This window comes from Oryx dammah, unplaced genomic scaffold (genome assembly GCF_014754425.2).
Source record: "Oryx dammah isolate SB20612 unplaced genomic scaffold, SCBI_Odam_1.1 HiC_scaffold_3, whole genome shotgun sequence".
Taxonomy (NCBI): domain Eukaryota; kingdom Metazoa; phylum Chordata; class Mammalia; order Artiodactyla; family Bovidae; genus Oryx; species Oryx dammah.
The window spans coordinates 64,526,702-64,549,536 of NW_024070187.1; positions in this window are offsets into that span (position 1 = coordinate 64,526,702).

The window sequence follows — 22,835 nt, forward strand, 5'->3', positions numbered from 1 at the left end:
GCTCCTACCAAAAGACACAGATTGGCTGAATGGATTAAAAAAAAAAAAAACAAGACCCATTTATATATATATATATATGCTGTCTACAAGAAACCCACTTCAGACTTCAGGACACATATAGACTGAAAGTGAGAGAATGAACAAATATATTTCATGCAAATGGGAAGCAAAAGCAATCTGGAGTAGCAATCCTCATATCAGACAAAGTAGACCTGAAAATAAAGAAGATTACAAGAGATAAGGAAGGACACTGCATAATGATCAAGAGATCAATCCAAGAGGAAGACATAATAATTGTAAATATCTTCCCTGGTGGCTCAGAGGGTAAAGCATCTGCCTGCAATGCAGGACACCTGGGTTTGATCCCTGGGTCAGGAAGATCCCCTGGAGAAGGAAATGGCAACCCACTCCAGTACTCTTGCCTGGAAAATCCCATGGACAGAGAAGCTTGGTCGACTACAGTTCATGGGATCTCAAAGAGTCAGACACGACTGAGCGACTTCAATTTCTTTCACTTTCATGCACCCAACATAGGAGCAGCTCAATACATAAGACAAACACTAACAGACATTAAAGGAGAAATTGACAGGAACACAATAATAGCAAGAGACTTTAACACCCCAGTCACACCAATGGACAGATCATCAAAACAAAAAATTAATAAGGAAACACAAGTCTTAAATGATATATTAGATGAGATGGCTCTCATTGATATCTTCAGGACATTCCATCCAAATGCAGAATAATCCACCTTCTCAAATGCACATGAAACATTCTCCAGGATAGACCACATCTTGGGTCACAAATCAAACCTCAGTAAATTTAAGAAAATTTAAATTGTATCAAGCATCTTCTCTGACCACAGTGTTATGTGACCAAATATCAATTACAAGAAAAAAACTGTAAGAAACACAAACACATGGAGATTAAACAACACTTTTCTGGGTAACCATCGGATTACTGAAGAAATCAAAAGGGAAATAAAAAGTTTCTAGAAACAAATGACAATGAAAACACAACTCAACACCTATGGGATGCAGCAAAAGCAGTTCTAAGAAGGAAGTTTGTAGCAATATAATCCTACCTCAAGAAAAAAGAAAAACATCAAATAGACAACCTAACTTTACACCTAACACAACTGGAAAAAGGAGAACAACAACCAAAAAAAGCCCCAAAATTAGTAGAAGGAAAGAAATCATAAAGATCCTAGCAGAAGTAAATGAAAAACAAATGAAAGAAACAATAGTAAAGACAATAAAACTAAAACCTGGTTCTTTGAGAACATACATAAAATTGACAAATCTTTAGCCAGACTCACCAAGAATAAAAGAGAGGAGAATCAAATCAACAAAATTAAAATGAAAAAGAAGAGGTTACAACAGACAATGAAGAAATACAAAGGATTATAAGAGACTATTATGAACAAGTATATGGCAATAAAGTGGATAACTTGGGAAAAAAACGGACAAATTCTTGGAAAAGTTAAATGTTTCGAGACTAAACCAGGAAGATATAGAAATCATGAACAACCCAATTGCAAGCACTGAAATTGAAGCTGTGATAAAAAAAAATCTCCCAGAAAACAAAAGCCCAGGACCAGATGGCTTCACAGGAGAATTCCATCAAACATTTAGAGAAGAGCTAATGCCTATCCTTCTAAAATTCTTTCAAAAAATTGCAGAGGAATGAAGACACCCAAACACATTCAATGAGGCCACCATCATCCCAATACCAAAACCAGTCAAAGAAAACATAAAAAAAGAAAACTCCAGGCAAATATCACTGATGAATATACATGAAAAAATCTTCAACACAATTTTAACAAACAGAATTCAGAAATACATCAAAAAGCTCATACACCATGATCAAGTTGGGTTTATTCCAGGAATGCAAGGATTCTTCAATGTTTGCAAATCAGTCAGTGTGATACCCTATATTAACAAACTGAATGATAAAAACCATATGATCATCTCAGTTCTAGTCGTGTCCAACTCTTTGTGACCCCATGGACTGCAGCACATCAGGCTTCCCTGTCCATCACCAAACACAGAGTTTACTCAAACTCATGTCCATTAAGTCGGTGATGCCATCCAACTATCTCATCCTCTATCATCCCCTTCTCCTCCTGCCTTCAATCATTCCCAGCATCAGGGTCTTTTCCAATAAGTTGATTCTTCACATCAGGTGACCAAAGTATTGGAGTTTCAGCTTTAGCATCAGTCCTTCCAAAGAATACCCAGGATTAATGTCCTTTAGGATGGACTGGTTAGATCTCCTTGCAGTCCAAGGGACTCTCAAGAGTCTTCTCCAACACCACAGTTCAAAAGCATCAGTTCTTTGGCACTCAGCTTTCTTTATAGTCCAACTCTCACATCCATACATGACTACTGGAAAAACCATAGCTTAGAGTAGACAGACCTTTGTTGACAAAGTAATGTCTCTGCTTTTTAACATGCTGTCTAGGTTGGTCATAAATTTTCTTCCAAAGAGCAAGTGTCTTTTAATTTCATGGCTGCAATCACCATCTGCAGTGATATTGGAGCCCAAAAAATAGTTTCTCACTGTTTCCATTGTTTCCCCATCTATTTACCGTGAAGTGGTGGAACTGGATGCCATGATCTTAGTTTTCTGAATGTTGAGCTTTAAACTAACCTTTTCATTCTCCTCTTTCACTTTCATTAAGAGGCTCTTTAGTTCTTCTCTTTCTGCCATAAGTTTGGTGTCATCTGCATATCTGAGGTTACTGATATTTCTCCTGGAAATCTTGATTCCAGCTTGTGCTTTATCCAGCCCAGCATTTCTCATGATGTACTCTGCATATGATTTAAATAAGTAGGGTGACAAATTATAGACTTCATGTATTCTGATTTGGAACCAGTCTGTTGTTCCATGTCCAGTTTCAACTGTTGCTTCTTGACCTGCATACATATTTCTCAGGAGGCAGTTCAGGTGGTCTGGGATTCCAATCTATTTAAGAATTTTCCACAGTTTGTTGTGATCCACACAGATCATCTCCATAGATGCAGAAAAAGCCTTTGACAAAATTCAGCACTCATTTACGATTAAAACTCTTCAACAAATGGTCATAGAAGAGACCCATCTCAACATAGTAAAGGCCATATATAAGTCTATTGCAAACATTATTCTCAATGGTAAAACACTAAAAGCATTCCCCCTAAGGCCAGGAACAAGACAAGGGTGTCCACTTTCACCACTATTATTCAACATAGTATGGAAGTCCTAGCTATAGCAATCAGAGAACAAAAAGAAATAAAAGGAATCCAGGTCAGAGAAGAAGTAAACCTCTCACTGTTTGCAAATGACATAGTACTGTACATAGAAAACTCTAAAGTTAGTATCAGAAAATGTCTAGAGCTAATCAGTGAATTTAGCAAAGTTGCAGGATACAAAATCACTACATGGAAATCACATGCATTTCTATATACTAACAATAAAAATACAGAAAGAGAAATCAAGGAATCAATCTCATTCACCATTGCAAAATGTATGACAAAACCAATACAATATTGTAAAGTAATTAGCCTCCAATTAAAATAAATAAATTTATATTAAAATAATAATAATAATAAAATATCTAGGAATAAATTTACCTATGGAGACAAAAGAACTGTACACAGAAAATTATAAGACACTAATGAAAGAAATCAAAGACAACATAAATAGATGGAGAGATATTCCATGTTCCTGGGTAGGAAGAATCAATATTGTGAAAATGATTATACTACCAAATGCAACCTACAGATTCAATGTGATCCCTATCAAATTATCAATGGCATTTTTCACAGAATTAGAACAAAAAATTTCACAATTCATATGGAAACACAAAAGACCCCAAATAACCATACAGTCCTGAGAAATAAGAATGCAGCTGGAGGAATCAACCTTCCTGACTTCAGATTATACTACAAGCTACAGTCATTAAGACAGTATGGTACTGGTACAAAAACAGAGACATAGATCAATGGAACAAGTTAGTAAGCCAAGAAATAAGCCCATGGACCTATGGGTACCTTATTTTTGACAAAGGAGGCAAGAATATACAATGGGGCAGAGACAGCCTCTTCAATAAATGGTCCTGGGAAAACTGGACAGCTCCATGTAAAAGAATGAAATTAGAACACTTCCTAACACCATACACAAAGATAAACTCAAAATGGATTAAAGACCTAAATTTGAGACCAGAAACTATATAACTCTTAGAGGAAAACATAGGCAGAAGACTTGATGACATAAATCAAAGCAAGATCCTCTATGACCAACCTCCTCAGTTCAGTTCAGTTTAGTAGCTCAGTCGTGTCCAACTCTTTGCGACCCCATGAATCGCAGCACGCCAGGCCTGCCTGTCCATCACCATCTCCCGGAGTTCACTCAGACTCACGTTCATTGAGTCCGTGATGCCATCCAGCCATCTTATCCTCTGTCGTCCCCTTCTCCTCCTGCCCCCAATCCCTCCCAGCATCAGAATCTTTTCCAATGAGTCAACTCTTTGCATGAGGTGGCCAGAGTACTGGAGTTTCATCTTTAGCATCATTCCTTCCAAAGAAATCCCAGGGCTGATCTCCTTCAGAATGGACGGGTTGGATCTCCTTGCAGTCCAAGGGACTCTCAAGAGTCTTCTCCAACACCACAGTTCAAAAGCATCAATTCTTCAGAAATAGAAACAAAAGTAAACAAGTGGTACCTGATTAAACTTAAAAGTTTTTTCACAGCAAAGAAAACTATAAGCAAGGTGAAAAGACAGTTCTCAGAATGGGAGAAAATAATAGCAAATGAAACAACTGACAAATAAATAATTTCCAAAATATACAAGCAGCTCATACAACTCAATGCCAGAAACACAAACAACCCATCAAAATCTGGGAAAAAGACTTAAACACACATTTCTCCATGGAAAACATGCAGATGGCTAACAAACGCATGAAAAGATGCTCAACATTGCTCATTATTAGAGGAATGCAAATAAAAACTATAATGAGATATCACCTCACACAGGTCAGAATGGCCATCATCAAAGTCTACAAACAATAAATGCTGCAGAGGGTGTAGAGAAAAGGGAATGCTCTTACACTGTTGGTGGGAATGTAAATTGATACAGCCACTATGGAAGACAGTATGGAGATTCCTTAAAAACCTAGGAATAAAACTACCATATGACCCAGCACCCCCACTCCTAGGCATATACCCTAAGAAAACCAAAATTGAAAATGACACATTTATCCTATTGTTCACTGCAACACTATTTACAAAAGCTAGAACATGGAAGCCACCTAGATGTCCATCAACAGTGGTACATATACACAATGGAATATTACTCAGCCATAAAAAGGAACACATTTGAGTCAGTTCTGATGGGGTGCACATTTGAGTCAGTTCTGATGGGGTGGATGAACCTAGAATCTATTATACAGAGTGAAGAGAGTCAGAAAGAGAAAGATAAATATCATATTCTAATGCATATATATGGACTCTAGAAAAATGATACTGAAAAATTTATTTATAGGGCAGCAATGGAGAAACAGACATAGAAAATAGACTTATGGACATGGAGAGAGGGGAGGAGAGGGTGATATATATAGAAAGAGTAACATAGAAACTTACATTACCATATGTATAATAGGTAGCCAATGGAAATTTGTTGTATGGCTCAGGAAACTCAAACAGGGGCTCTGTATCAATCTAGAGAGGTGGGATGGGGCAGGAGATGGGAGGGAGCTTCAAAAGAGAGAGGATATATGTATACCTATGGCTGATTCATGTTGAGGTTTGACAGAAAACAACAAATTTCTGTAAAGCAATTATCCTTCAATTAAAAAAATTAAAAAATAGCAAACAAAACTATCAAATGTAATAATCTAAGTGTTAAATGATAAACATAAACCTATCTTTGAAAAGGAAAATGCTACAACAAAATATTATAAATGCTGCTGCTGCTGCTGCTGCTGCTAAGTCGCTTCAGTCGTGTCCGACTCTGTGTGACCCCAGAGACGGCAGCCCAACAGGCTCCCCCGTCCCTGGGATTCTCTAGGCAAGAACACTGAAGTTGGTTGCCATTTCCTTCTCCAATGCATGAAAGTGAAAAGTGAAAGTGAAGTCGCTCAGTCGTGTCTGACTTTTAGCAACCCCATGGACCACAGCCTACCAGGCTCCTCCATCCATGGGATTTTCCAGGTGAGAGTACTGGAGTGGGTTGCTATTGCCTTCTCCTTATAATGCTAAGAAAGCATAAAATAAGAGATATGGTGGTTAAGTATAGGCATAGGTGTCAATTACATAGATTCATAGTGAGTTTCAATATATACAAAGAATGTGATTTGGGGTAACAATTTTTCTTCGTTTATGTAACAGGGATATAATAATAATACCTCCCTAATGAGGTTCTTTTGAGAATAAATTGAGATGACAAATAATGTTATCATTTATGCAAACAACTTGGCAAACCTTGAGGAAATAATTGATTTTCTGGAAGTAAAATTGATTCAAGAGGCATAAGACATCAAGAAGCAAATAATCTACTTTTCAAAGATCAGTCTATTCCCCATCTTATTGATAAAGCTTCCCATAGTATCTCGCCCACATAATCTCTTTCTCTTTTTCTCTGAATCTTCATTTAGGTTTTATGTCTAAACTATCTTTTCAGCATTTACGGTAGGAAGAATAAGGGTCCCCAAAGATGTCCATGAACTAATCCCTGAAACCTGTGAATATGTTACCTTACATAGCAAAAGGGAGTTTGAAGGTTAAGAACATTGAGAAAGATTATCTTGGATTTTTTAGGTGAGCCCAGTCTACCACATGAGTCCTTAAAAGTGAAGAATCTTTCTCCTCTGGTGTCAGATGAGATACAATGGTGGCAGAATGGTCAGAGAGAAATCTTGATGTTGTTAACTTGGAAGACAGAGTAATGGAGCTTCCAGCAGATGTATATGGACAGCTTTGAAAGCTAGAAAAAGCAAGGAAACAAACTCTACCCTAGACTTTCCAGGAATTAATGAAGCCTTGGAGATTTCTTTATCTTAGCCTGGTGAGACTTTGAAGCTATAGAACTGAAAGACAATAAATTAGTGTTGTTTTAAGCCACCGTTGGTGGTAATTTGTCACAGCAGCAATGGAAAACTAATGAGATATTATACAGTGATGTTCAATTAAAAAACATGTGCATAGTCTTACCTCCTTGCTATTAATAATACAGGCTCTCTGAGGGCAGGAAGACCATTTGATACCTCTGTTCATAAACTATAGCTTTGCTTGCTAACATGTTGCTTTCCATATAGAGGGAAGGGTTCAGTATTTATTTGATTGATCCGATGTTCCTCTTACAGTATTATATTCTACCCTTTCTCTTTCTTCTCTGTATATCCAAAGAGTCTCAAGAAGTCTGTGGGAAAAGTTGGTCAGGTTCATATTGGATAAATACAGTAAAAAAAACAAGAGTCAGGTTTTTAGTTATGGGATTTTGAATTAGCATATGCATCTAAAAGATAGTCCTAAAGTCCTTCCAGAAATAACTTCCCTTCAGACAGATTCTGCCACCTGAAATATTAATACAACAATCATCTTTTATTCTAATCACAAGCGTTTCCTCCTAATAACTCATGATTGCACTAGTTTCTTGCTTTAATTACCGCATAGACACTGTGCACCACAAACAGACAATAGGCATTTCACATAGACTACATCATTTCCGTCAGAAAAGGCACCACTGATTGATGTCAGAGAGCCATTATTAGATACCATATTGACTGGGCTCAGAAGATAGACTATTTATAGAAAAACAAATTGCATATATTTGGAAAGAGAAACATAAGTGGCAAATAAAGACACTAGTCATAGAGCTTTATAGTGTCTTTATATCCATCTCACAAAAGGTTTGATGGTCATTTACACATTAACATTGCATATATTTGAATAAAATAATCACTACTGTAAAATATTTTAAATGTTTTAAAATTATTTTAAGTTTTTTTTAGATAATAAAACACTTTGAAGATAATTTAACAGTACACAGTATTAAACTTGGAAGGTAATTTTGAAGTGATTTTGTTCAACCATTCAGTTAATGCAGAAATTCATTTTTCAATATCTTGATAAGGTTATGTATTGTCTATTTAGCTTTATAAAATTCCAAATAGTTGGAAATATAAGCAATACTTAGTAGTTCAGAATGTGAAAACAGAGATTGAGGAAGTTCAGAAAATAATCTTTGCTCTTTTACTTTCAAGAAATTTTATAGGGAGGGGAGAACATAGCAACTAGACACAAACTAAGAGAGAAAGAAGGGCTGGGGAAGGTGTGAGAATATCTACATCAGTCAAGAGAGCTGGACGTCTATTTCTGTTACTTATTTGCTGTGTGACATAGGGAAGTCACATCCTCCCTTATATATAAAGTAATTTTAAGAATGAATGTGTGTTTAGTCATTCAGTCATGTCCGACTCTTTGTGATCTCGTAGACTGTAACCCACCAGGCACCTCTGTCCATGGGGATTCTCCAGGTAAGAATACTGGAGTGGGTTGCCATGCCCTCCTCCAGGGGATCTTCCTAACCCAGGGATTAAACTCAGGTCCCCTGCAGTGCACGTGGATTCTTTACCATCTGAGCTACCATTAATAATGGAAGTGAAATACTTTATAAACACAATTCATTAAATAGGAATAATTTATCCAAGATATTGTCTTTCTCGCTAGTGTGTAAGATTTACCTTTCTTCGTGGCACATGGATTTAGTCAGTATTTGTTTATTCTGAGTGGTAAACTCTTTGCAGTGTATGCTAAGAGTCTGCATCTCTTTTCAAGGAAACATAATTTTAAATTGAGCATCTAGAAATCCTATATGTGACTTCCTAGAGTAATTCTGGAAAAGAATTCATGAAAATAAACGTTTATAACATTTGTTTTTTCAGTTTGTAATTGGTTGGTAAAGATACTACATTTGTGAATGAAGAGTTTCCATTTAAGGATATCTATAGAATTTCAAACTGATAACAATAGTTATAGCAAATTCAAGGTATTGATAATATTAACTATTTTTAAAAATGATCAAAACATTATCAAAATATTGTGGTAAAGGTGAACCCACTTGTTCATATCTACATTCTCATGAAAGAGAATGAGAAAATTTAGACCAACAAAAAATAATCTATTTGGTGATACCTAAGAACTCTCAACGCTAGGCTGCAAGTACAAGCTGGAATCAAGATTGCCGGGAGAAATATCAATAACCTCAGATATGCAGATGACACCACACTTATGGCAGAAAGTGAAGAGGAACTAAAAAGCCTCTTATGAAAGTGAAAGAGGAGAGTGAAAAAGTTGGCTTAAAGCTCAACATCCAGAAAACTAAGATCATGGCCTCTGATCCCATCACTTCATGGGAAATAGATGGAGAAACAGTGGAAACAGTGTCAGACTTTATTTTTGGGGGCTCCAAAATCACTGCAGATGGTGACTGCAGCCATGAAATTAAAAGATGCTTACTCCTTGGAAGGAAAGTTATGACCAACCTATATAGCATATTAAAAAGCAGACACATTACTTTGCCACCAAGGTCCGTCTAGTCAAGGCTATGGTTTTTCCTGTGGTCATGTATGGATGTGAGAGTTGGACTGTGAAGAAGGCTGAGCACCGAAGAGTTGATGCTTTTGAACTGTGGTGTTGGAGAAGACTCCTGAGAGTCCCTCAGACTGCAAGGAGATCCAATCAGTCCATTCTAAAGGAGATCAGTCCTGGGTGTTCTTTGGAAGGAATGATGCTAAAGCTGAAACTCCATTACTTTGGCCACCTCATGCGAAAAGCTGACTCATTGGAAAAGACTCTGACGCTGGGAGGGATTGGGGGCAGGAGGAGAAGGGGACGACTGAGGATGAGATGGTTGGATGGCATCACCGACTCAATGGACATGAGTCTGTGTGAACTCCGGGAGTTGGTGATGGACAGGGAGGCCTGGCGTGCAGCAATTCATGGGGTCACAAAGAGTCGGACACAACTGAGCGACTGAACTGAACTGAACTGAAGAACTCTTAGTAGAGAGGATTTGCAAGACCAAGATAAAAGAAAACAAAAGGAAATACCATGGAGATAAACCCAGAATATGGGGCCATATATTCTCCAGGGCAAACAATAATTATAGAGGATATTACTGAGAGACTGAGAAGCCAAGTGTAGCATTTGACAGGTTCATGTACAACAAAGACAAAACTTAGATTCCAAAGCCCAGTAAGGATAAGAGGATGTGGCAGGCACACCAGGTTTTAGTTCAGGACCCAAAAGAATGTCATTGTAGATTTGAGAGAAAAAAAGGAAATAGATCTTCTGACATCAAAAAGATAACTTAATATAGAAGAAAAATGCTAATGATAAGATAAACTAATAAAATAGAAAATAAATATGCACTGGAGATGGATTTACAAAGCCAGGTTCCTACAAATACAATGTTGAGCAAAAGAAGCCAGGGCCCAAATAGTGCATGATAAATGATTCCATCTCTACATATTTTTAAAATGGACAGATCAAATCTATGATTTTAGAAGTCAGGATCATAGTCCCACTGGGAGAAAGGAAAGAGTATGCCTGGGAGAGGTTACAAATGGAGTTTCTGAAAGTAATGAAAATACTTTATTTCCTGACCTAGATAATAACTATGAAGCTTTATTTACTGATAATTCATTAAGCTATACATTCTGATTTATGCATTTTTCTGTATGTGTGTTACAGTGAATAAAATTGAAAGGAAAAAAACTTTAACCACAGAGCAACTGACTGTGATATTGATCTATACAAAATGCTACTTAAAAATAACACTGCTGCTGCTGCTAAGTGGCTTCAGTCGTGTCCAACTCTGTGTGACCCCAGAGACGGCACCCCACCAGGCTCCCCCGTCCCTGGGATTCTCTAGGCAAAAACACTGGAGTGGGTTGCCATTTCCTTCTCCAATACATGAAAGTGAAAAGTAAAAGTGAAGTCGCTCAGTCGTGTCCGACTCTTCGCGACCCCATGGACTGCAGCCCACCAGGCTTCTCCATCCATGGGATTTTCCAAGTAAGAGTACTGGAGTGGGGTGCCATTGCCTTCTCCGAAAAATAACACTGATGTCCTTCTGAAGGACAAGTGATGAGTCTATTTGTCTTTAACATAAGAATTATAGAGTCCTAGTTTATACAGAATATAATCTATCCTACACAATAAACATAAACTTTTTAAAACACAAATCAAATCTTTCCATACTCTACTCCAAATTCCCCATGACTTATGCCACTCTTAGAACAGAACCCACAGTAAACAAGGCTGTTCATAATCTGGCCCCTGGTCATTACTTTGACTTCATTTCTTATTCTTTGCTTTGCTCTAGTACTCCAGATTCCTCACAGAACCTTAAATATACTTAGTAGGACTTCTTTTCAGAGTTTTTGTGGGTTTTTTGTTTATCCTGGAATGTTCACACCCCAGGAATATGTTCCCTTGCTCCTGTACCTTATTCCTGATGCTATTCAACTGCTACTTCCTCAGCAGAGCCCATCTCTGAACACCTTATTTTATTTTTATTTTTTAAATCTTTTCATAGACGTGTAATTGATTTATGATGTTGTGTCAGTTTCAGGTGTACAGAAAAGTGATTCAGTTATATTTTTCAGATTCATTTCCATTACAACTTCTTATAAGATATTGAATATAATTCCTTGCACTATATAGTAGGTCCTTGTTACTTATTTATTTTATATATAGTAGTTGGGCATCTGTTAATTTCAAGCTAATTGATCCCTCCTCCCTTTCCCCTTTGGTGATCATAAGATTGTTTTCTAAGTCTATGGATCTATTTAGTAAATAAGTGAATGTTTTATTTTAAAATGTACCTCCAACCTTCTAGATACCCTCTCTTTCTTTTCCCAGAATTTTTTTCATTCTCTTATCACTTATAACTGATATTACACTGCATGCTTATTTGTTTATGTTTGCCAGCATAGGAATTTTCCTGTTTGCCCATCCCTTCCTTCACAACACATAAAACACATCTGACAAGGAATATGAGTAGGCATTCCACATGTTGTTCTGAAATGACTAGATGAATGAATAGATGAATTAATGTATGAATACAATGTATTCCAAAAAGTGCTGGCAAGAAGATCTGAAGACTATAATACAGTTCACCCATGTCAAGACACTTTTATACCCATCAGTCTTAAATTTAGCAATGTGAAGACAATTGGTTTTCACAAGGGGAAATAAGATGTGAAATTTCTTTCTAATTGCATTTCTATGAACTACAAAACATAGCTGCCTTTGTTTACAATGCTATTGACTGACTGTTTACATTTGTAGGTATAGCTCACAGCATTCCCAAGAGAAAAACAAGAAAAACTTTGCTAAGGCCGGATTCTGTACAGGTTGTTGTTTACTCAACTTTATCTTCTCTGGGCACCAGAATCTTTATCTCCTAACCTAATTGTCTGCATTAATCAGGGTTCTCCAGAGAAACAGAACAAAGAGGATTCTGATTGTTCTGTATTCAAAATAATCATCTTGTTGAGATCTGGATGCCAGGTTATTTTATAGATTAGAGATGAGGGGAGGGAAGGAAGCAAAGTAAAAGGGCCATTCATCTTGCAAATATCTCCTAGAGTGGCAAACCTCAGGCAGGGGATGTGTTAATTTCTTCCTTCCTGTCATCCACAGGTGGACAGGGTTCTGAACAAAGGCTCTTAGTTTAACAGTCAGGCAGAGGGGCAGATTCTCTGAGGCAAACCATTCTGTATGATTGTAATAACAAAAGCAATGAAATGCAAGTCAAAGAACAGTTCCAACATAGAGTCAGAATTGGTTTCTTCCCTTCAACATGTTCTAAAATTACTAACTTTGATGATCCCTGAAGCAAGAAGCAAATATTTTATCATGGACTGTGGTAGGTAGCAGCAAAACTATGTACTCCAGAGAGAAGTCAGATGGGACAAAATTTGTTTCTCAATAATATGGCGTTGGAGATCTCTATCAGAAATCAGGAATTATTATTTATTCTCCTCCATTAATTCTATGTATTTATAGTATGTCTCAATTCAGTTCAGTTCAGTCACTCAGTCATGTCAGACTCTTTGCAACCCCATGGACCGCAGCACACCAAGCTTCCTAGTCCATCACCAACTCCCAGAGCTTACTCAAACTCATGTCCATTGAGTCAGTGATGCCATCCAACCATCTCATCCTCTGCCATCCCCTTCTCCTCTCACCTTCAATCTTTCCCAGCATCAGGGTCTCTTCCAATGAATCAGTTCTTCGCATCAGGTGGCCAAAGTATTGTAGTTTCAACTTCAGCATCAATTCTTCCAATGAATGTTCAAGACTGATTTCCTTTAGGATTGACTGGTTGGATCTCATTGCAGTCCAAGAGACTCTCAAGAGTCTTCTCCAACACCACATGTCTCAGCTAGACATACTCAATTATAATGTGTCCCAATTTAGGTTCAGTGATTCTCAAAAAAAAAAGAAAGAAAAGAAAAGAAATTACCTTTATAGATACCTGAGTTAAAAGACATTTTCCAGATATTATCACATAAGGACATTTTGATGGTTAATTTTGGGTATTGACTTGTCATGGAATGCCCAGATTAACCATTTTTTCTGGTGTGTCTGTGAAGGTGTTTCCTATAAGATTAGCATTTGAGTCAATTTGAATCAGTAAACTGTCCTCCTCAAAGTGGATGGGCACCATCTAATCTCTTGATGGCTTGAATAGAACAAAAAGTGGAGGGAAATGGAATTCAACCTTTTATTTTTCTGCCTCACTGCTGGAGTGAGACATCTCAGTTTATCTTCTGCTCTCAGACTGGTATTTACATTATTAACATCCCAGTTCTCAGGCTGTCGGATTCAGGCTGGAAAGCACCATTGGCTTTTCTAGGGCTAATAGACAGATAGATAGATAAATATATTCTTGGTTATCTATGGTTAATGGATATAACCAAGATATAAATATCTGGTTAAATATCTTGGTTATATTTAAAAACAATAATATTGTGAATATTCAGTATAATACTTGATATATAATAATCACTCAGTAACTGTAAACTGTACAAAAAACAAAAATGAACAACTATATACTTATAGTATAAAATGATTTAATGTATAGTTTTATGTGCTTTTTCAACCTATGACTTACCTACTTGGTCTTTATCTGTTAATTCCTTAAGGGAGATGATTTTCTCTGGTATGCTCTGCAACTTCTTGTCTTTTACTCGATTGCTCTACATCTATCTCCAGCTACTCTCTGGCACAAAGTTCTTTAAGCAATCAATAATAAGCAAGAGTTTTAATTCCTCTCAAGAGAGAAGAGTCTTTTCTTGTTTGGCAAAGAACTTTCCCCAGGTTCAGAGGCATTTCCTCCATGCTTCTTCCTATGTGACACCACTAAACTTTCCTTAAGAAACCGTAAGTCAGAGAGTTCCAATTCCATCCCTTCATGCTCCTGGTCTGGGTTGCATGGACACTATGTCTTCTGCTGGGCATTTATTCCAGGATAGCCACGGGTTGTTGCTACTGCACCAAATTTGCCCCAAGTCTGTTATGTCTCATATATTTTGAGACTTGGAAATAGAATGTCAGCTCTTCAGTGCCAAAGGCACCACCTGAGGCTGTTGTGTGATTCAAGCATTTTCATCTCCTCCTGCTCTTTTGCTTTGAAATCAGTAAGGTTATGTGTAATCAAAGAACAAATATGATCACTCAAAGGAATTAGTGGCTGGTAAATTTAGAACTAACCCTTCATATGCGACTTCACACAGAGATTGTTTTTCATCTTTCTCTGCATGTCATAGAGCTCATCTAAATGAGAAGCACAAATGTTTTCAAAGGCAATTCCACACACAGCTCTAAGCTGTTAAAATAATGGTGAAAAAGAAGCCTTTGGTGTATTATCAGTTCCACCCACCTGACTTTTCATTATACTCAAGATAAATCAATAATGTTGCTGGTTTTACTTTTTTTTTTTAATTAACTGGACAAGTTTACATCATTTAGGAAAGAATGTTGAAAATTCCTAATATTGAAATGGTAAGCATGAAGAATCAAGGACAAGTTTATTAACATAATGTTAATTGAATATCATGTGAAAATGTTGTGATAAGTTTGGGGGAAATATAAGAATGATGTCTTAGTCGCCTCAGGCTGCTATAACAAAATACCATAAACTGGATATCAACAATAAAAATGCATTCCACAGTTCTGGATGTTGTAAGTCAGATCAGGGTGCCAGCAGGTTTCTGGTGAGAGTTCTCTTGCAGGTGACTGACTTATTGTATTCTCATGTAGTGGGAAGAGAGCTAGCTAGCTTTCTGACCTCTTCCTAAAAGTGCACTAATGCTATTTATGAGAACTTCATCCTCATGACCTAATTACCTTACAAAGGCCCCCCTCCAAATATCATCACATCAGGATTAAGGTTCAACATACCAATTTTGGAGGGACATAAATACTCAGTCCAAGAGAGATGACTAAAAATAGTTGCTGATCTCAAGGATTTCACTATTCAATTGTAGACAGATAAGGCATAACTGTATGGAATCAAAGCCCTCCAGTAGCTTTAGGAAAACTTACTGATTTTCCTGAGACTAAGCCTGCAGTATACAGTATATCTGAGAAATATGTCATATTTACCTTTTTTCGAATGGCCCCAACATAAGGTGGAAGAAAGTTTAGGGGGGAAATAATTTTGGGAATCAATTTAAGAGATTACATGTGTAAACTGAAAGTCCTGCTAAATCTCAATGTTTTACATATTCATTCCTGACATTTACAGTCTCTGGGGACAGAGACTCTTTCCACTAATCCTACTTCTAGAAGAGCTACCAGTGCACTTCTGTCCTTATTATGTTACCACATTCTCACTGAAATGCAATTCTTATCTCTCTGGGAGCCATTATAGATTTCATTCCCTTCATACATTCTCAGCTCCGTGCTCTGCACTCATGAGTGCTGCCTTTATAAGAAGTATGAATCTTAGAGCATATTTCTATTCTTTTCCTTTGTCTCTTTTCCTGCATTATTAATATTTTCTTCTTTCCTTTCCCCTTTGATACACAAGTGAAAAATGTAAAGCTCATAACCACATGAAGCTTTAGAAAATGCCTTTTTTGGAGCTATGACCCATGACATAAGAGCTGGCTTACAGCCATGGATTTTATTCACAGACTAATATACATAAGAAGAATCCAATAAGCTCCAATTTGTACAAATTAAAATAAAATAGGATAGTATTTGAGAGTTCTATACATATTATAAGTGTGTGCCTGGGGTGTTTTCAGATAATGGATTTTGATAATAATTAGAAGTGGCCTAAGTTTATAAAAGAAAGAACATATGTGTGTGTAGATTGGTCCAGAACTGTCTTGTGGGGTGTAAAGAATATCAGTTAATTTATGAAGATAGATAAGATTTTAAAATAAGAAATGATTGTGAAGGTTGTTCTAGATTAGGAAAATCTGTGATTGATGGGGTATGCAAATTTGTGAGTTGAACTCCAATGAAAATAATGAGGTAAATGCAGCTGAGGTCTAATTACATCAAAATTCTGGGTCTAGATTTTATTCCTTTTTCTTCTGTTTGCCAGGCAAACTCCATGGTATATAGAAAATGTATGTGTGTGTGTGTGTGTGTGCATGTGTGCGTATGTGTGTGTGTCTGAGGACCAATGAGTTTCTCCAGGAGGTAGTCAAGATGCTATTTCCTTGTGTGCCTCTGTGCTGACTGTGGGAATTAGATCCAATTGCAAAGTAATAAAAGTGTAGAGAAAGGAATGTTGCTATATTAAAGGATAAGCTTTCAAATATATTCCACCGAACACTGTTAGAGTCTTAAGGGAAATCTCATTTCACTTGCTAACTTTTCTAATGCAGGTCAGGTATATAACCTGTCTCCTGAGAGAATAGACAAAGATATGCTGAACCAGGCTGAGTGAGAACAGCCCACACAGAGAGGAAATGATGACCCTTCTCTTATCTATTTGTGTTTAGCAATGATGTGAAGGCTAAATAGAGATATCATTGGCTCTACAAGCATAAATATTAAATGATGTGTTTGCTAGATTGTCATTTCTAGTTATTGTTATGGATGTGTATATGGCAACTAAGGGCTACTGGTGCTGCATTTTACTGGGGAGCTTTCAGCACTTTGTATTGATCTAACCGATTTATAAAAGTTATGACCAACCTAGACAGCATATTCAAAAGCAGAGACATTACTTTGCCGACTAAGGTCCGTCTAGTCAAGGCTATGGTTTTCCCAGTAGTCATGTATGGATGTGAGAGTTGGACTGTGAAGAAAGCTGAGCACCGAAGAATTGATGCTTTTGAACTGTGGTGTTGGAGAAGACTCTTGAAAATCCCTTGGACTGCAAGGAGATCCAACCCGTCCATTCTGAAGGAGATCAGCCCTGGGATTTCTTTGGAAGGAATGATGCTAAAGCTGAAACTCCAGTACTTTGGCCACCTCATGCGAAGAGTTGACTCATTGGAAAAGACTCTGATGCTGGGAGGGATTGGGGGCAGGACGAAAAGGGGATGACAGAGGATGAGATGGCCAGATGGCATCACTGACTTGATGGACATGAGTCTGAGTGAACTCCAGGAGTTGGTGATGGACAGGGAGGCCTGGACTGCTGCGATTCATGGGGCCGCAAAGAGTCGGACATAACTGAGTGACTGAATTTAACTGAATTGAATTGATTTATAACTTTGCTGTGGATAGATTATCTTCTTCCTAATACCTAGGCATTCTGGTTCTGCTTTCTCCTCTCAACTACCTTTCAGCTGACTTTTCCTCAGTTGCTTTCTCTCCATTCCATTTAACAGCCTTAGATTTATTCATCAATTCATTCATTATTTAGTTTTTGAGAAAAAGTGAGAGAAAACTTCTTGGAGAGAGAAAAGATTGTAGAATCAGAAGAAAGAAGATGGGAAAGAAAGGTGGAAATAAATAAATATTCCCTCAATCCCTTTTTCCAGGCTCTAGAAATTTTAAAAACTTTTGTTTTCTGCAGGGTCTTCTAGAAAATAAGTTTGAGGAAAAAAAGGCAAACAAGCTAATAATCATATTTTAACAAAAATGTCCTTATTGTTCCCTCACATAAAACAGATTAAAACATTTAGAGGTCAATCATCAAAAGTGTCAAGTAAGAGAAGCAGATTCAATACCATCAGAATGAGTTCTTTACAAGAGGGCTTTCCTCTCTTCCTAAGAAGTTCAGTCCTCTTATCTCCATTGCTACTGGTATAATCATATACAGAATTAAAACTTTCCATACCCAGAACTCTGTCTTTTCACATGAATAATTGAAAGTCTACATCATTCTTTCATCTGGTTTTCAGTGACCCTTGAGATAGTGCATATCTTTCTGCAATAATCAGGCTAAGCTATAGTTGCAATTCTGCCTGTAAGTGGCACAAATGAAAAAGGCAGTAATCAGAGGTGAATGACATTCTCCTTCATGACTCTATTGAGTGTGAGATAAAAATACCAACAAATGACAGCAAAGGTCCATGTGTCGGTCAGAAAAGAGACATTCAAGGGCATCAAATGAATCTACTTCTAACTTCATGTCATAAGCTAGCAGAACATGATCCTAAGAAATGAAGTTCTATGACTTAATTTTACAGATTTCTTTTTGATTGTTGAATTGAGACCTGAACCCAAGACCCTAGCTTCCTATTTAAGTAATAAGTGAGAAATATCTCTCAAGTTTTAAGGTTTTTAAGGGATAAATATATCTTGATTTTACATCTGGTATTTCATAATTTGTTCACTTTCTGCAAGAAACCTGAAAACAAGAAAAAAGTCAAAGAGCATTTTATCTAGCAGCAATGATGCAAATGATTATTGTTACTATAATTTTGATCATTTTTATTTATACTAAAATCTTTAGTCACATCACTATGGGGCAATTTTAGATGCAAGTGTCCCAGGAAATGGACACCACATTTGTCAGATCCTTGAGCAGAACCTATCATAGGTCTAGGTTTTTGGGTTATATTAATGATGTAATACTAAATTAATAAAAATCAGCTGAAATAATTATTGCCATTCTAGAAGAAACACATAAAGATAGGCACTGATGAATCCTCAAGGAAATATTGAACCACCACTTAATAATTTAACTTTTCAGAGAACTTTGAGAAATATGTTATTTGAAAACATACGTCATCTCCATCAGAGCTGGGTATTAATTAGATCTATCAAGTTAAGCTGGTCCATGTGGGTCCTTCTTTGTCTGAAGTCTGTGTCTGAAAACAAACACTGACCTAGAAGTCATAGCAGTTTAGGTTCAAGACATGCTACTTCTTAAGTGTATAACCCTGGAGAGTCACATATACCTTTTAATTCCATTTTCAGTGCTGACAAAGAGGATAAAATAGCTATCTCACAGGGTGACATGAAATTTAAATGAAATGGATGTGTATGAACATACTTTTTAAAGTCCTTGGCTTTATTATTATAAGATTGTTATTTTAATCATATTTTTAAAAATTTAAAGTTGATATAATTTGGAAAGCTTCAGTGACTCCTAAAATAACACTTGAATAAGGAATATTCTAATTCAAATAATTTCAACCATTTTAAGACACTCAAGTATGTTGCCCAAACCCCAGTGAATTGATTTTAATGATTAGTCAATGATATGAGCAAAAACACGTAATAAAATTGAAAAAAATAATTCTGCCTTTCAATTTAAAATTTGCCAGTGGCCACAGAGCAGGCTATTATAGGAAATGAAATCATCTTAGCAAGTCATTTTTTGAGATATAAATAGATACATAGAATTTCATACTTGAAATGTAATCTCATAACCACAATAATGACAACTAATAAGGCTGTAAGACAGAGTTGTTAAGTTACCAGCAGACAAAGAGAGCAGGTCATTGTGAAAACTGCGAGAGTCTTAGAATCAAACAACCACAGTTTCCTTCAGTGAGTTATAGGGCATGGATATGTTATCAAGCTTTCTGGTCAGGAGGGAAAAGCCATTTCCCTCTCCAGCCTTCCAAGAGCAGGTATTTCCTCTTAGTGCATTCTGGCCTTTCACCACTTCTTCATTTCACTCCACCTTAATGGAAGTGAAGTGACACAACTCATTAGTTATTTTGAGACAAGTAACTACATGTTTGGTTCTCTTTTCTCTTGTACTCATGAACTTGTCCTCAAAGATCATACATTTTCCTCCATTCTATGTTGTCCAGGATAGGAGGGTAAATCTGCTTATTTCTGAGGTCTGAGATTAGCGTATTTGCCTAGCCAATTGAGAAACCATACCTGCCAACCTGGTCTCTGATAGTATTCATTGTTGTTGTTGTATTTTGTTTAATTGCTAAGTCATGTCTGACTCTTGTGACTCAAAGACTGTAACCCGCCAGACTCCTCTGTTCACGGGATTTCCCAGGCAAGAATACTGGAATGGGTTGCCATTTCCTTCTCCAGGGGATCTTCCCGACTCACAGATCAAACCCGCATCTGCTGTGTCTCCTGAATTTAGGTGGATTCTTTACTACTGAGCCATCAGTATATTATTTTGGCCTCCATTTTGACTTGATTTTTCTCTCAGCTTCCTCAGATCACACCAGGGTGAAGGGGGACAATAGTAATTACATAGTGGTTCTGTCAATATTCTGACATTATGTGCATCAACCAAAAGTAATGAAAATTAAAACCAAAATGATGGAACTGGGACAGGCAGCCAGAATGGGCAGCAAATTCTATGCATAGAAGAATGCTGGGGATTTAAAGATGTGTGGTGTGGGCCTTGCTGTTCTGACTTCAGTGACTTGAAGAAGCCATTATTAGTCTCATTGAAATTTTTACATTCTGTGATTGACTAAACTGAAATATTTTTACCCAGCTTCATGGCATTTTGGGTTGTGGTAGATAAGTTGGTATCTCAGATGGTAAGGAATTCACCTGCAATGCAGAAGACCTGAATTTGATCCCTGGGTTAGGAAGATCCCCTGGAGGAGGGAATGACAACCCACTCCAGTATCTTGCCTAGAGAATCCCCATGGACAGAGGAGCCTGGTGGGCTACAATCCATGGGGTCCTAAAGAGTCACACGCAACTGAGTGGACTGTACAACACAGCATAGTCTATTTAGTAGTCTTTTTGTCCAAAAGCAAATGACTATTTTCCTGGAAGCAGAGATTTAAATAAAGGCCCTAGGACTGCAAGAAAGGTTCTTAATGAAGGATGGCAATAAGAGGGAGCTTTTGAATGATAACGTAAAATGAGGGACAGAATATGGGCATCTTAGCAGAGCAGGATGAGGTCACTCAGCTCTCAGCAGATATGCAGAGAGTGGCAAAGACTCAAAGGGCTGGGGCCTGGAAAGGACAGAGATCCCAATTCAGGGAACAAACTGCTACCTCCTCTGTAGGCATAGCTTTTACTAAGGAGATATGGCTGAGGTCAATGCTCCATTTCTCGGAAGACAGTAGAGGCCTCTTGGATCGAAACTGTATTTGTTCCTTTTAAATTGACAGATAGTGGGTTCCCTGATCCAGTGGTTAAGAAACTGCCTTCCAGTGTAGGGGACATTGTGGGGGAACTAAGATGCCACATTTCTTAGGGCAACTAGACTCACACATCACAACTACTGAACCTGCTTGCCATAGCGAGAGAAGGAACAAAAGATCCCACATGCTACAACTAAGACCTCACACAGCCATAAATAAACAGATAAGTAAAATTGCCAGGTGGTGAAGTCCTGCATGAGCTTCTAAACACCAGTGAGGTTTAGCCTTGGGAAGCTATTGCCAGACATTTCTGGACTAGATGTGCTAAATTCCATTCTGCATGTAGGGCTAAGAAAATAAGAATGGGAGAGCCAGTTATGAGGACTGTCCACAAATTTCAAAATCATTTCCCACTTGATTGTTTCAGGGAGTTAGTAGATTGGTTAACTCTGGGTTGAGAGAGAAAACTTACCTAAGAGGTAGGTTTCCTGGCAAGAGGCACTGCAAATATCCACAACAGCTCAGGAATGGAAGTGCCTACTTATAAGAGAGTGGGCCCCTGGAGCCTGAGCTGCCACTTTTGCAAACTTCTAAACTGTGCAAGCAAGCTAAGTGTCACACAGGCTGGAGGTGAGGTGCATAAATGGATTATCCCCTCAGATGTATGATTGCAGAGCACCAAAGTTAACTTCTTGCTAGAAGAGTTCTTCCAAATGAGTTTAAATTCACACATCATGGATATAGAACACCTGGAGCAGACTGAGTGGTACCCTGGCCAGTCTTCTACCAAGAACAATTTCTTCTTCTCTCAAAAGGATCTTCCTCTCTGGTCTTTGACATCATTAAATATCGGGTTCTGATGATATTTTTTCCTGGAATAACTGTTTTTAGAAGTAAGAACTAACTTAATTTGAAATTCCTTAATTTGAATAGTGTGATGATTTTGTGTGTCTTATTAATTCTTTGAACTCTTTAGAAAGTAAGAGTCTACAAATTGTGGTTGAATTAACAGAACTTCTCAGACCTTTAAAAGAATTTGACCCATTCCTGAAGAAAGCAGTGCAAGCTGTAGTTGCTGATAGAACCCAGGTCTACCAAAGCATGAAGAGTACTTCTAGCTAGGTCTGAACTGAAGAAGTTGGAGAGGATGAAATTTTCATTTCTATTCTTTTAATTTTTTATTAAAAGGGTAAGAGAGCTTAATTTCTTGAGTATGAAAGTGGGCTATATGTTTAGTTTCTTTCTAAGAAGTCAATACTTTGCATTCAAATGTTAGCATCTGGATATTGGCATCTTGGAATATCTTAATTCATTTAATCTCACTGAAGAATTTCTAAAATA